Source organism: Coenobita brevimanus, chromosome 24, assembly GCF_032717465.1.
Source record: "Coenobita brevimanus isolate Jiangsu-jjx chromosome 24, ASM3271746v2, whole genome shotgun sequence".
In the NCBI taxonomy this organism is placed as follows: Eukaryota; Metazoa; Arthropoda; class Malacostraca; order Decapoda; family Coenobitidae; genus Coenobita; species Coenobita brevimanus.
In genome coordinates this window covers 12820494-12837576 of record NC_136977.1, presented here as the reverse complement: position 1 = coordinate 12837576, position 17083 = coordinate 12820494, and the positions used below count along the sequence as shown (strand labels likewise).

The 17083-nt window shown below is 39.4% G+C and overlaps 1 pseudogene across 3 annotated transcripts in view; it reads left to right on the top strand.

Annotated features, from left to right (window-relative positions):
- The window catches only part of LOC145393494 (methionine-R-sulfoxide reductase B1-like), a 70550-nt pseudogene extending 54786 nt beyond the window's left edge, over positions 1–15764 (top strand). For 2 of the 3 annotated variants that reach the window (XR_013896193.1, XR_013896194.1), the window contains exons 3-4: positions 2750–2867; positions 13512–15764. The product of XR_013896193.1 is annotated as a methionine-R-sulfoxide reductase B1-like, transcript variant X2 (transcript). Of the gene's footprint in view, positions 1–2749; positions 2868–13511 lie in introns of those variants that run through there. The other variant, XR_013896192.1, reaches the window with a different exon arrangement.
- The last annotated feature ends 1319 nt before the right edge of the window (positions 15765–17083 follow it).

The window sequence follows — 17083 nt, the reverse complement described above, 5'->3', positions numbered from 1 at the left end:
TTACTCTGAGTTTTAGGAAATTTCATTACCTACATATTGGTATATAAACATTTACTGTAGGACAATTTGGGTCAGTTGTACCAAATGCTAAAGGAGATTATCTTACAATTGTCCTGCAGTGCGGGAGCGGTGTTTTGCACGGCCAAAGTTGTTGCTAAATTATTTTTTCCCCTGCCTTTATTTATGCCTCTATCTGCCTGATATTTTATTCACATAATCTAGAATAGTTGTACTTGCTCATGGTGTCAATAAAAACGTTTGGCGAATATAAATTATGCACTAATTTATGATGTTTTTCTTTCCATCAAGGGGCAATTTTGTTCAGTGCAGCTTGTGTTGTCCAGTAACAAGTGGGTGAGTTTAGGTTCAACATAGCCTGCATCAACCAGTAACAAGCGGGTGACTTTTGCACCACTACCCTAAGTGTCGAAAATCTTAAATGTTCAGCCTGTCCGAGACACCCGATGAGTTGAGGTTGGAGATTGGCATTTTCTTCTTGGGTAACTGTCCCAAATGACCCACTGTCACTCTCAGAAGGTACATGGATGATGTTGGAACTGTTCCCAGGCATAATGATGTATGGGTGCTCATTACAATATTTGAGTGAGTGGCATTTATCAGGTAAATATTCGTGATTTTGGAGTTAGTATTATATATATGTAAAAAAGTGTTTGCATAGTCTTTATCAGCATCAACTGGTGAATCACATTCACCATCAGTGAGGACCATCAGGAGATCGTCAGTCTCATGTTGGGAAAGACCTTGGTGTGACATGAAAGTCGCTCACCCATAGTTAAAGTACGACTGAGGAGACAGCTACCCGCATGGCCTGTGGGAGGCGTGGATGAGTTATAGCGTCGGTACCAGCCCTACAGAGGTGCAGGACTATGCCTACCAAAAATCTCCTGCCAAATTTGGATTTTCGAATTTTGGCGGATTTTTCAATTGCAGACCATATGTTTACAGCTGTGGCAATTCGTGCACACACATGGCAGACCGTATATTTACAGCTGTGGCATACGGCGGGTTAAGGCGTCTGGCAATAGATAGATAGAAAAGCACTATGCTTTAACACTTTGCATACAGAAATTAAGTTTGTGGGTATCAGTGCCTGAGTTTTGATTTATGAAAGTTGCTAGATACTAACCCTCTGTTAGTATGTGAATTTGTAGTAGTAGGAGTTGCAGCCCCAGTTTCATCATACATGTGAATCCAGTGGACTGCAGGCTGAAGTTGCCCTTATCTAGCAGTCCTTTATCCCCTTTTCACCAGATATGGAAGGAATTGAGGGACATTTACACATTGGGCACTGTGCAGCAGGGCTGTCTGGCTACGTGGGTGCCACAATGTGAAAGCATCCCTTCACATTGCCATAAGTGGTCTAGTGGACTTCAAAAACAAGCTTCCTGATTTGTTCCGTTGTTGGATTCATAAATAGGGGGACAGCCACAATGAGTTTATAATTTTGTGTTCTGTGTGAAATTTTGCATTATGTAAACCCTCTATAATTCGGATTAATTGTGGGGAACCCTATGTCGAATTATCCAAAAATCCGAATTATTGGAGCTCATGCATGCCCCCATCCCCAAATCACACCCACGCTCACTAAAACATGGCCTTTTCACAAAAACATTGAACAGCACAGTACAGTATATTATTACTTTATACTCAAAGAGTGCACATTACAATAAATAAAATAGCATCAAACCTTGATAATGAAGTCTTGCAATACAGTAGTAGAGTACAGTACACTTAACTGTACTGGAGGTACTGTACACTTCTTTAGCATTATTTTACTGATATTTTTACCGTAAGTGCTCTGACGAACTTGCTTCAATTGTGCCTCCCTTTCACATTTTCTCCCAAAATACTCGGGCAGCTGGGAGCACCCATGAACTCACACTCTCTTCCCCGCAATGCAGAACCTCTGCTAATCAAAATTCATTTATCCCCAGAACTACTACTCTCTGGAATTCACTTGCTGGGAGTTGCTTCCCACAAACATTTAATCCACTTCTGTTTAAATCCAGTTGTTATAACTATTTTATGAATGGAGGATACCTTTTTTTTTTATTTCCTTTGTTTTTCCTTCATTCATTATGTATAAAAAAACACTTATCACTTCAAAAACTGTTCACGTCCACGTATCACTGGAACCCTTTTTGGACTTGTCTCACTTAATTCGAATTCCTATCTGAATTAAATTATTTGTCTGGTGGTCAAAAAAGATCCGAATTAACCGATTTCCAAATTATTCGGGTTCGAATTAGAGAGGGTTTACTGTATATGCAATATTGCTCTGTGGATGTTTGCTATAATTGAAACATGCATGTTTTTGTTGCCTTAATTATAGTAACTAACTTTCGTATTCTGTGGCACCACTTTATGCTGTATAAAAATCTCTTTGAAAGGTTACTGTAGGAGATTGTATTATGATAAGAAGAATGAAAATTCTGTAACAGCCGTATGTTTTTTTTTCTTCTCGTAAATTATTGTATTACACATTTGGAAGGTAGAAGGTACTGGTGAGGAATACTATCTCAGCTTCTGTGCCCTCCTGTTCCTATTCCTGGATCCCTGCCATCATGTATTAGTGGGAAATAGGGTTACAGTGACAATGAGAACTATCAGAAAAGAAACCAGTGGATAGTAAAAAACAGAGATTGGTGCTGTTAAGCAACAACGCAACCTTAAAGAATTCGGTTGTATTAGTATATACTCCACATTGATTTTTAGTATTGACTGGCAGGTGTCGTGTGGCAAGTGTGGGAATGGTCTCGGTCATGAGTTCCTAAAGGATGGACCTGATGGAGTCTCTTCTCGCTTCTGAATATTCTCACATGCCCTCAAGTTTGTGCCCAAAGAAGGTAGGATGTGTAACAAGTACAATATATTTAAATATAGGAAGTGAATATAACAAGTACAATATATTTCTCCCTAACAAGGAGTGTATGTTTGTTTGTTTGTTTGTCTGGTAGCAGAATAACTCAAACACTAAAGACAGATTTAGACAAAATTTTGTGGGTAGATTGCCCATGTCCTAGGGAACAGTCAGTTAACTTTTGGGCCCGATCAGGATCATTGCCCTTGTCAGAGAGGTGCGCTCCACTGAGTGCCTTTCTGGTTAAGTACAGGAAGTTGTCTTCCAGAATCTGGAAGAGAACCAGTCAAGAAGGGAACTTCTAGAATTGGGCATTGTCTTTCTTGGACCTGTTCCAGCAAGAGGAGTCCAATTCATAGCATCTGGGGTTATGCACCATGTTTAAATAATGTCAAAAGTTATTTATTCCCTGAAGGTCTTGATGTTTTGTGGCCAGTTCACTGTGACAGAAAGAGGAAAAAGAACTCCCAAGAAGTTTGTGTTTTTGGAGTACATGTTTTTCTGAAGATGTGGATAATGGCTCCCCTAGCAGCCAGTGCTCCATACAACAACATCATACATATGAAATCTCTTCTGAATTACACCACAATCAACCCTGCAGTATCAAAGGCATCAGCACAGAAATTTTCTATCACGTGTGATACCTGTCATTGGAACTACCTGTAAATATTAAACCAGTAGGGTCAAACATTTTTGCGAATATTTTTATCTGAAGTGTAACATTTCTAAGGGGGTAAGACCTATTATGTAAAAATTCATCTTTTCATCACCACTCTAGGGACACATCATGGTAGCTGCGCCCCTAGCATTGACTGGCACATATATGTATTCACCTGGTGGCACCTTCTGTCCCTTGCTAAACATAGCATGCCATGGAATGAAATATACACACTATTATAAATTAAATTATATAATAGTGTGTATATAGCCCATTGTATTAGCACATTATACAGTCAGGCCTCACTGTATGAATGTTTGCTGTGTGATAAATCATTACAACAATAATTAAAAAGTTATACCCTTTTCCAGAATAGCATTTAAGAACTGCTTGTGATTTCTCTAGAACAATATTTGCGATAGCAGCCTCTGAGAACCTCTGGTGGATGGGGTGACACACACAAGCCAACAGTCATCTTTCTGAGTCAACATGGCTGCCCAGTGTTTACATTTGCTGCCTTCGTGCCAACCCTTTGAGTCTCGCTCTCCCACTTGCTCACATGTCCGCACCTATGATTGTCCCTCCGTAGCATTCTCCGAGTTTCCTAACCATTTCTTCTGCCCAAGACCACTCCCATGCTATTACTAATGCCAGGTAACAGTGCAAGTACACTACGAATAGTGCTGCATGTGATAGTAAGTGTAAGTGCAGATCAGTACAATATCATCAGCATAGTCCAAATCCATCAGCTTCTTATTTTCTTTCCAGTTAATTCCTGCACCTGTTCTCCTTACAACCTTTCTCATAACATAATCTATAACCAAAACAAACAGCAAAGGCAAAAGAACTCCTCCTTGAATCACTCTTGACCTAACTTCAAATGAACCACTCAAAGAACCACCCACCATTACCTTACAAAAAGTACCTTCATGCAGGCTTCTAATAATATTAACAAACTTTTCTGGTATACCCTAGAATCTCATAATTTTCAACATAGCTCCTCGTGAAACACTATCAGACGCCTTTTCAAAATCCACAAAACTCATACTAAGTGGCATTTTCATCTCATTAGCTTGTTGCATTAGATGCCTTGCAATAAAAATCTGATCATTTCAATCTCGACCCTTTCTAAATCCCGCTTGTTCTCTTAAAATTTTATCAGTTACTGGCTTTATTCTGTTCAGCAAGATATTGGAAAAGACTTTTGCAACTGCAGGTGTCAGAGTTATCCCCCTCCAATTTCCACACACTTAAATTTCCCTTTTGGGGTATTTTTATAATCACACCATTTTTCCACTCTTCTGGAATTCCACCATTATCCCAAGCGACGTTAAAAAGTTTCAAAAGCGCATTCATCAACTCATCATATTCCACCTTAACCGCGGGGCGTCACTTTCATGATGCTTGGGAACAAGGGATCATACCGCGGGGCGTCACTTTTGTGATTCTGTGTTATTTTAAATTCGCCTGGGCTTTCAAGTGGTGGCTTGTATCATCTATCAGTACTGCCAATGTCCAAAGCTAGTCAGCACTCCTAATCTCATCTGTACTCCCATCCATTGTTGACAATTTAGCCATTTCTCCCCGTTCTTGACTTCCCTCCCTACCTCCCCTCCATTACCCTCTCCTCTTGCCTGCCCGGCCGCGCTGCGCTAAGTAAATCTTCCCCGGAATTTTCCACTGATTTCATCCATTGAAATAAGCCCTATGCACTATTCTTATACAAAATAATATATACAGAAAAGAAATAAGGTAAGTGATAGTGCCATACACCTGGAATTGGCTAATTATCACCTGACAACACCTCATGTGCACTCGTTCGCTAATTTTCCCTGTTTATTTCCCCTTGAAATATGCCGTATAATCTGTTCTCGTAATATAAATATATATAAGAAAAGGAAGGGAGAAGCCTAAGTGATATTTACATTCACCTGGATTTACCTAATTTATTATGTATTGTCTAGATTTCCTGCCAATCATTTCATAGCGCTTATATTAGCAGCTGTCACCATGCTGACATTGGCAGCCTTTCACTGCCCCTAGGCCACCACAGCATTCAGTTTACTGTCGTCTTTCAAGGTGAAACCATGTCGGATTCGCGCCTGTCCAATTCCGCCGCTTTTTAGCCCCATGCAAAGGGCCTTGTGACCTCTACCCCTACTAAACCTTGTGTGGAAAGGGGTAAAGGGCTAAGTGACTGCTGTGGAACGTGAACTGGCTAATTTATCAATGAAAATGATGGACAGTGACTACGATCTTGCTGGTGAGTAAAACAGTGCAAGTGGAAATGTAAATAATTTGTAAATAATGTGTAAACAGCAAGTGAAAGCAGTGAATGTAAATATAAGTGAACAGTGGAAAATAGTTTTTATAAGTTACTGCAAGTGACAGTGCATAACACAGTGTAAATGAAATAGAAATGTAAATAATGTAAATAAAATAGAGAATGTAAATAGAAATGTAAATGAGTAGTAATATAAAATACGAGTATATATACTAGGAGTAACGAAAGTGAAAGTTTCACTCTAGCATGTATGAATACTATGAGTTATGAAAGTGAAAATGAAAGTGACAGATTCGCTCTCAACGCTAGTATACAGGATGAGAAAGTGAATGCTATGTATTTTACTGAAAGAGAAATTGAATGCCTACAGTGACAATAAACTACTATTACTGAAGGAAACTTATGGATAAAGACTGCAGATTTATATAAGTGTTATATAATAATAGAAATATAAAGTGTGAGTGTTTTTATGAATAATGAATGACGGAATACCAGCGACAAACGAGCGCAAGTGGGAAGCTGGTACCCGCTCATAATTTTCATTGCATTGACAGTTTTTTTTTTTTTTTTTTTGGAGTATGGATTCCAAACTATTTGAAAATCATAGAATAGTGTTTCTAGTGATAATATCAGGCTGTGGTAATCATATTACGGGGTGTCAGGAAATGTAAAGTGGAGACTTCGTTACCCAGCTTCAGAAGTCTCCACAAGTCCTACGGTACTCGACGAAGGCTCAACAAACATCCCATGAGAAAGCTAAAGGTATGTGCCATATGCTTAGTTAATTATGATATTCTAGGGCTAATAACTGATTTTTGGCAAATATTTTTACAAAGTCTGTCGGAGCGGGAATATCCCTGCGGGACATGCAAGGAGCGCCAAAATAGCCCCGCAGTTTAGGGGTTAAGCATTTCAGGAAATATCCATCCTGTCCTGGGGCCTTTAAATTCTTTAATTCCTTTATAAGATTTTGCTACCTCATCCAAGGTTATATCCCCTGTTTCTCTCTGCAAATCTCTCTCAGCTGGCAAAATGTCCTCTTCAGCTAGGATTGGTCTGATTAGAACAGATTCAAAATGTTCTTTCCACCTTCCTTTTATATCCAGATCTTATAGTCAACAAGTTACCATTTCTATCAGGTATTTCTTTCCTTCTCTTTTCAGTCCCAGTTAACTTCTTTGTGGCCTGATACAAACTGTTCCTACCAAATTGAGCTCCACTGGAAATGGCATATTTGTCTTATCTTTTCATATATACTCGTATATATACAATATATATATATATATATATATATATATACAGTATATATATATATATGTGTATCCATCCATCCATCATCCAATCCTACATTGCCCCATGAGGAGTGTAGGAGCCCAGGGCTAGGCAGTTGGTCCTGACAGTTAAGATGAGAGTGAATATATCTATATATATATATATATATATATATTATGTACATACTGTACTTTAGAAAGTATCTGTGATTGCCAGACAGTTAGGTGATCACATGCATAAGAGTTTCTTGTAAATTCAACCAAGCTAACCTGTGATGAATTCATCACCTCTTGCCTCGAGGACGCATGGGGAAATTTCTATCTATTTATTGCCCGACTCCTCAGTCCCATAAGGGGTGGCCACAAACAAATCGCCATCGTGTCGCCCTGTCCACTGCCACTTCATTGCACTCCTCTCATATACCCCTTTCCCATATAACCCCTCTCTCATATACCTCTCTACTCCATCCCTTCATCTCATCCTTGGCCACCCCCTCCCTCTCCTGCACTCCACTTGACTCACATACACTCTCCTCATTAGTCTCTTGCTCCCCATCCTCTGCGCATGGTAACTTTTAGACAGAAAAGTGCATCTTAGATGCTGTGAAATATGGTACTGTACTCTTTTACAGCAGTGAACCAGGGTTCTTAAATTCTTACACTAACTAGTCTCTATTACTAACACATTTTATAATCAGTGAACCAAGGTGCTTAAATTCTTACACCAACTAGTCTCCATTACTGACATATTTTATAAGCAGTTAACCAAGGTACTTAAATTCATAAACCAACTAGCTAGTCTCCATTACTAGCACATTTTATGAGTGGTGAACCACGCACGGTACTTAAATTCGTACACCAACTACTGTAGTCTCTATTACTAACACATTTTATAAGCAGTGAACCAGAGTACAGTGAACTTCCAATAATCTGGCATCTGATGGTTCGGAAAACCCAATGGTTCAGAATTTTCAGCTCAGGGTCATTTTTAGCTTTCTTGGTTGAAAAAAATGGAGAAAAATCTGGAAAAAATGAAAAATATCAATGGTACTACAGTACCACCCCAACACTACTAGCACTGATATGACCTCAGACAGTCTACATCTGCACTACACTACAAAGGTAGGTAAAGAAAACTATAATTTTTTAATTATTGAAATTTATTATTATTTTTGGGGTATGTTTTGAACATTTTCAGGTACATGTCTGATAGTCCAGAAAATCTGATAATCCGGAAGGTCCATGGGCTACCGCGTTCCAGATTAAAGGACTTTTACTGTACCTAAGAGTCTCCATTACTGACATATTTTATAAGCCGTGAACCAAGGTACTAATTCATACAACAAAACTAGTCTCTATTACAAAACACATTTTGTAACCAGTGAACCAAGATACAGTGGAATCTCCTAAATTGTGCAATTCTTAATAGTGGGTTCATAATATGCAGCAACATCATGCAACAGTTTGCAATATTAGTAACTCGCGGAAATTTACACGAAATTTACAAAGTGTTAATATTTGGGGTGGGGTTATGAGGGGTAGACCAAGAAAGACATGGGATGAGGTCATTAAGTGTGACCTCAGGGTTAAGGGACTGAACAGGGAGGCTGTAGTGGATCGTGCAGCATGGAGAGCCGCCATTAGGTGACCAAGGCTGACTCATGCAAGCATGTTGGAGCCTTTAAAAACGAAAACGAGAACGAGCCTCAAAAGTGGTGCTTTTCTGATGCCTCATGTGTAGGCTAATAGGTGCCACCATTACCCCAGACCCATGCATCTAGCTGGGAGTAAATCAGTTGTAGTCAACCATGGCAGTTACTAAACCATATTCAGTCATATTCAAGCAAAGCATTAGAAGCCAGTCACAGCATTTGCCTCACTTCCCAAGCATGAAAGATTTGCGTGTTTGATGTCCTGGATCCCAGCTCAGTGCATTGTCTCCTCTCTGTTGTTAGTGTGTGGTTCCAGTGTGGTTTACAAGAGTTTTTTTTTTTTTTTTTTTTTTTTTTTTTTATCATCCCCCCATGCTTCCTTCACCTGCCCAGTGTTACCATGGCCGATCATAACCCTCATAAGCCAACAACTTCTTCAAGGAAGAGGAAGAGAAAGCCAACGTTAACTTTCACTCAAAAGTTAAATGTACGGTAATAAGGAGGATTTATGGTAGTGAGAAGAAAGCCAAAGTTGCCCACCATTACAGATTCAATGAGGTAATTCTTTGTCAAACAGGCGTGGCAATTCCATCTATATTATAACAAAATCACAATCTCAAGTAATTTTGGCATATATGCAGTACAGATAGTTAACTGTTGAATTATGGCTGCAAGAAGTGAGTGGAAAAAAACAAAATACAGGTAACTCGCACGGAACACGTGGGTTTCGTTCCTACCGTGCCGTGTTAGGTGCGAAATCGCGTATATTTAAACTACTCCATATTTTGCTCCCTAGACCCCCCAAATGTGTTGTTTTGCTGTTATCTGTCACTGGTAATCACTAGAAAGCACTTTAAGTGGTTAGAAGGTTTATTTAATGTTATAACTCACAAATACAGTACTCCAGAGCAAAACTTCAACACACAAATACTGTACGTAAACACAAGCAAACATTCCGACGCCGATCATAGGTAATCATATAAATCAGGTTAACTGGTACCAGTGCTTTAACATACAAGTACATACCAGAACAGTACATATTTAACTTAGAAATGCAGTACTGTGATATCGAATGATTTCACTACATAATCTGTTAGGAATGGCTGGAAAAAAAAAAAAATGTTATGAATACATTTTCACCTTTTTGATATATGTTTATGGTAGTTTCGAGTTATTTTTTACATTATCGTTGTGCCCATGCTTGGAAAAGGGAGCGAAAGAGTTGAATTTTCAGTCCTAAATGAGAAAACTGCACGTCCTCCAAGGCTAGATTCTGCCACGGGAGAATAAAGTGAAGGGTCAGTCCGATTAGCAATAAGGAAGTTGTGTCATAACTTCCAGCTCCCACACCACGAGAATGGCTAAAAATAGAATCGTAATGCAGTTTCAGAACTAACTAAATCTAATTATTACGAATACAGGTACAAAGCAGAAATAAATACGTTTACAGACGGGGAAAACGTACTTCTTCCGTCATAACATGTTCATCTTTATCATTTTACCTTGTTATTTTCGCAATATATATTGCTGTCTCGTAAACAGGGTGGTTGTTTGTGTTTTGCAAGGGAGGAAAAAGGTTGTATTTTCTGTCTGGGTCGAGATAATGGGTGTAACTATGTGTGGTTAGGCATGGCCACGAGCGAAAAAATCGTACATCCACTCATCACGATAGCAGGTGGTGAACTAACAGATGATACATGAGAGGGTGAAGTCAAGGTCAGTCTCATGTCCCAGATTTTCGTTCACTTCCCGAAAGTTTTCACAGTTTTCTACAAGTTGCAATGCATTAACCCTTTAACCGCGGGTGTCATTCCAGAATGACGTTGCAAAAACTGGACCAAACCGCGGGTGTCATTCTCGAATGTTTGTGAATATTTTGAATACCCCGCATTTTTTCCGTGCGCCAATTGTTTCAAGGGAGAGTAGCTATTAAGTTCTTTCACTCCAGCCGACCCCCACCTCCCTCTTCCCCCCCAGGGGCCCCACCTCCCACCCCCTGGGCCCCCCACCCCACCCCTGACCAAGCACGCATCAGTATCTGTCCAGCTGTGTGAGTGACAACACATGCTGATGTGGCAGTGAAGTGCAGGCAATTACAGTGCCTTTTACCTGTCTCAGTGAACACAGAGTGGGTGTTTATCGTATGTGCAGTGTTCATATATGTTTACAGTATTATTATCAGAATGTGATTGGCATTTGGTAATGGTGTGTGAGCGAAAAATAGTGATTACAACACCGCTGATGTGGCAGTGAAGTGCGGGCAATTACAGTGCCTTTTACCTGCCTCAGTGAACACAGAGTTGGTGTTTATCGTATGTGCAGTGTTCATATATCTTTATAGTATTATTATCAGAATGAGGTTGGCATTTGGTAATGGTGTGTGAGTGAAAAATAGTGATTACAACACCGCTGATGTAGCAGTGAAGTGTGGGTAATTATAGTGCCTTATACCTGCCTCAGTGAACACAGAGTGGGTGTTTATCGTATGTGCAGTGTTCATATATGTTTATAGTATTATTATCAGAATGAGGTTGGCATTTGGTAATGGTGTATGAGCAAAGGTAATGGTGTGTGAGCGAAAAATAGTGATTTTACACCCCTCACTTCTAACGGCGCTGCCCGTCCTGTGAAAGTCAATAAAGTCATGAAACCTACATCAATGGAAAGCTGAAGGTTAGTACTTTCTAATGGTACCTTATTTTTTTCTCTAGCTTTATTCTGTGCAGAGTTATTAAGGTTTAAAGGTTTGTTTACATTTGCCTGAAACCCCCGCGGGAGAGGACAGTCAGACCAAAACAATACCCGCGGTTAAAGGGTTAAATGATCCAAACCATTACAGCAAACCTGAGCAAATAGGTAAAGATACCAAGACAAAAATGTATTTTTCTCTTATTATAAGTCTTTAACGAACAAACAAAAATGGCAATATTCCGACGCCAATCATGGGTAATCATATAAATCAGGTTAACTGGTTACAAGGCTTTATTTAATGCTTTAATTGCTTACAAGTACATACCAGAACAGTAAGTATTTAACTTACAAATACAGTACTGTAGAAAAGCAGTACAGTAAGAGTTCAACGAACAAACAAAAAAAGGCAATATTCCGACGCCGATCATGGGTAATCATATAATTCGAGTTATCTGGTTACAAGGCTTTATTTAATGATTTAACTTTATTTAAGTGCTTACAAGTACAGTACATACGAGAACAGTAAATATTTAACTTACAAATACTGTACAGTACTGTGGAAAAAAACAAACAAATAAAAAAGGCAATATTCTGACGCCTATCAGGTAAACTGGTTATAAGACTTTATTTCTTGCTCTAACGTTATTTAATAGTACTTTAAGTTGCACATAAACTTACCAGAACAGTACAGTACTGTAAATATTTAACTTACAAATACTGTGCTACTGTACTCGGGAATGTCTCACTGAATAATTTCCCGCCTAGATCGTCACGTAATCAAAACAAACCGCGCGCTGCGGTGACGTTCGAGGATTTGATCTTTCAAAGGCCTCTCCTGCGTTAATTTGCAGTTTTCATAATGGTTTTTTAATCTTACATTGTCTTACATGTATCCCAGCCCTTACCGTGTATAATTGCGAGCGCGTTCCGTGAGATCGTGTTCCGTGCGAGTTACCTGTATACATATTTTGGGGTATTTAAGGAAGTGGGCGGGTCACCCGTGGCAATGTTAACTGACGATCTCTCCAGCTGGCCGCATTGTTTGCCATTAACTACTCTGGCTGGACGTGTCAGTGTATCATGCATTGTAAATCCTCCTATATAGCTTTTAGGGCTAAGTTTATAAAAATACCCAGCAGCTGCGGTAATTTAGGAATAATAAGAAGTAACCTGCAAAAGACTCATTTCAGTAGAAAATATGGAAAGCCCACACCCTTTTGGGAAAGAATTAATCTCAGTGAATCGATGACTCTTATGACGACACAAATGCAGCTGAGAGCAGTGACGACACCACGTCTGTTGTCTCCACACTGGATTTTGAGGGGTTCCTGAGGGAGGTATATGACGAGGAAGTGGCATAGAGGCAGCAGTGGGTGTAATCCACCTCAAACCACGGGACCCCTCCCCCTACTCTTATGACGACACAAATGCAGCTGAGAGCAGTGACGACACCACGTCTGTTGTCTCCACACTGGATTTTGAGGGGTTCCTGAGGGAGGTATATGACGAGGAAGTGGCATAGAGGCAGCAGTGGCTGTAATCCACCTCAAACCACGGGACCCCTCCCCCTTCTCTTGTCCATTCAAGCGACATTGCCAGAGTCAGATAAGAATCGTACAATATCATTCATTCCCACTAAATATGCATTACTGATATCTTTTCCATGTTGTAAGCCTTTGCTTGTGGCCAGTTTGATGTAGGTTTGGGGATAAGGGGGGAAACTTGTCCGAGATGACATGCCCTTAAGTAATTTTCCTCATTAGTTTAGTTATCTCTAACTCGCAGAAGTCTCGAATCACGGCATGTTCTCAGTCCATCAGTCCCATAAAGCCATGATGTGGGAGATTCCACTGTACTTAATTCTTACACCAACTACTCTCTATTATTAACACAGTTTGTGAGCAGCAAACCAGGGTACTTAAATTCTTACACAAATTAGTCTCTCTATTCAGCAGCACATTTTAGAATGATTCACCATGTTATTTATTTACTTGTTTATTTTTAATAGAGCACAGAAGTTCAGTCACTGTTATACAAATCCTGTTTGCTACTGAAATGGTGATTTCTTTATCAGGGAGTGAACAGGAGGGTGGTGTGAAGAATGTAACACAACCTAATGGTTCCTGAGGGACAAGAGATAAGTGTGGAAAATCTGCACAACCTTCAGATCTCCAGAACAACTGCAACCTCCTCTAGCTTCCTATCGTGCTTCAGTTGCAAGATTTCAAAAGTTACAGGGTTTTTACTGTTTATGAGTAATGTTTGAAATTATGCTTATTTAGGAGGGTTCAATTGAATAAATGTAGACAATAAACTATGGTTGTGAAGAATTATGAATACTAAAGGGTAGGGAAGGCTAATTCTCAGCAGCATACTGGACATCAACATTTTTGTTGAAATATAAATCATGTCTTTAAATGTATTTAACCCATTTAGTCCAGTGTTGCATTTTTGTAGTTTATTCTTGCAGCTGCTACACACTTTTAATAATTTTAGAAGAGTATCTCTGTTGTGAAGAGGTTAATGAAGATAATATCCAGCCTTCCAGTTTGAAAAATTTATTATTCTGAATTAAACTATATGAAGGTAGCAGGAATGAATTAGAATACTGTATACATAAGCAAGTTGAAGAAGTTAATGATTTACTCATTGTCAATTAATAATCCCATATGTGGGACAAGTAGAGTGAATCAGTTTTGTGACACTGCAGAGGCAAACTTATTTATTGAGACCTTTGTGGCTGATGGTACTACACTGAAGCACAATGCTTGTTTCACATAGATGAGTTTTACTCTTTATTATTTGTAGTTGACTGAGTGAGTGCCCTTGGATTAGCAGATTTTTCTCAAGTAGTGTACAGTACTTTGGATAATACGGGTTGCTGAGGAAAGTACATTAGCCTTTTAGATTATGAAACACTGGACTTTGGATACAGGAGGTAATGATTGTTATATAATTCTATAATATTTCCCTTTTGGTGTCTTTTAAAATGTTTATCCCCCCCCCCTTTTTTTTTTTTCAAATTACAGTGATATTCGATTTTTATGCAGAAAGGAAGACCAGTGGGATATCCTAAGACTAATTGGACTTGTTGTACATACTGGAAAGTGATATAGTGACGTTCTGAATTATAATTTTAAAGAATAACAGGTGAACTGTAGCAAAAATTTTGGATGTCTCATATAACATCGGTAACATTACTATTGTGATCATTATTTTCCTAACCCAACATTCCTTTGGAAATAGGGTGAGCAGGATTCAGAAGTAGGAGTAAAAAATTATTAAAGCAGGAGAACTGATAATAGAGTGCTCAGGAAAATTGGCCACATGCAGTAATGCATTAATCAGACCTTCAGAATTGTAGGCTGTACTTCGCAGGTAAATCAACTGTGCCCTTCCCCCTTCTCTCTCTCTCTCACTCTCTCTCTCTCTCTCTCTCTCTCTCCAGTTGGTACTGGAAAGCTGTTCAAAACTCAGTGAACCAGATAAGGTGAAACTTCCTGTATATTTTGTGCTTTTCTCCACATCCTGTGTTTGTATTGAGATGATTCAAACATGGAAAAATATTACCTCATCTTACTGTGACTTATTTCTGCTGCATTTTATGGAGTGTTAAGGTATTTCATGTGGAACAAGCAGAGTGAATTAGTTTGATGATGCAGCAGAGACAAACTTGTTCTTTGAGACCTCTGTAGCAGATGGTACTTCGCTGATACAGTATGCTTGTTTCATATGGGTAACTTTCATTGTTGTTACTTCTTAGTTGATGGATTGAGTGTCCTTGAATCTGAAAGTTCATATGGAGAGTAGTACAGATCTTGATTTTGGATCTTATAGGTTCTGGAGGACAGTATGCAGGTAGATTGATACCATATTATTCTTTGAAACTTTCCATATCCTATATGAACCAAATGAGATAACATTTGTTTGATATTTTGTGCTTATCTCTACGAGCCTGTGTTTTTATTAAGCTGATGGTACTGAACTAGAATTTCTAATATGATTGGATATTGCTCCATTATTATGCCATCCATTGTATAGTATCCTTTATGTGGTGCTACTGTATAACTAGTTTTATGAAATATCATGTAAACATTGCCTTATAGAATACAACATCCCAGAGTAAGGTGGTACAGAGTATAAAAGAATATGATGTTTGATGGAAACAATCTTCAGCTGATTTGTGTAGTGTGTGACAGCGAATATTGTACTTAAGAGAACTGGGTTTAGTGATCTTTAAATAAAAAAGTCCTTGTTGTATAATGCTTTATTGATTGTAATTGGTATATTTTATTAGCAAATATAGTTGCATGGTAAAAAAGTAACCCTGACACTCCTACATGATTTTTCATTCCTTGTTCATGCAAGCAAAGTCTGAAAAAGCAAATGACACTGCAGATAATCCAACACACTCGTATCTGGGCCAAAAAACCTAGGGGTTGTTGTTATTTGTTGTTATGCTACACCAGTCTGTTTGATCAAGCAAACCCATCTACAGCAGGCAAGCAACTACCTATACTGGACTATCTCATGCAGTGGGCTGAAAGTAAGAAAATTGAACAGAGAAGAGAATACAGTAAAGTTTGAACCAGACATTAGAACAGTACTGGAGGGTAGTGAGAGAATGATGATAATACAAGGTAAAGGAATGAAGAACGAAAGCCATTCAGCACTGTTCAGTCCTAGACGGAAGAATCAGATACAGTCAAAGTTGAGGTTGCTTGCTCCTCTCCACCCTTATTGAATGGTGGGTCATTGTTTGGTCATCCTCCCAGTACACCACCTTCAGCTGATGAACAGTTGAGGTATGATATTTTGGTTTCTCCATATGGCCTGAAAAATGGTTTTGCTTTCTGTAATGTATTAATTGATAACTTTTTTAGTGGTAGGTAAGGGCGCTTACGATTCACTCACGATGTAGTGCTGCTCTCGGGTGAATGCCCTTTCCTGTCTTCCTTCCTTCTTTCCTCATCTCTTTCTTTCCTTCATTCTTTCCTCGTCCTTCAGCCTACAGGTGACTCTACACTGACTGACAAGCCAAATGGCTTCCTGTACATCAGGAAACCATTTACAATGGTGGTTGGTAACCATATAACCAGATTATGATGCCTGGTGGATTAGTGGGTAATTAAGGCTCTCCAATCGGATTGAGCTTTTACAGGTTTATATCTGAGGGGTGGTTGGGTTTTATTGCTAACATAATGCCACTCAGGTAAGGCTGGTCACTCATCTTAAATGCCAGGGCCAACTTACCTAACCCTGGGCTCCTACGCTCCCCATGGGACAACACAGGATTGGATGATTAACTGAATGATTACTATCTATCTGTCTATTGCCAGACGCCTCAATCCCGTTTGGGGTGGCCACAAACAAATCGCCTCCAAGTCGCCCTGTCCCCCGCCATTTCACTGCCCTGCTCCCAACTCGCACCCCCCTCTCTCATATACCTCTCCACCCCATCCTCGGCCTCCTCCTCCCTCTTCCCCCCTCCACCTCGCTCACATACACTCTCTTCGTCAGTCTTTCACCCTCCATCCTCTCCACATGGCCAAACCACCTCAGTGTGTTCCTCATAACGCTTCCTATCACATCCACATCAACACCACAACGCTTCTTTATATCCTCATTAGGCAGCCTGTCTCTCCA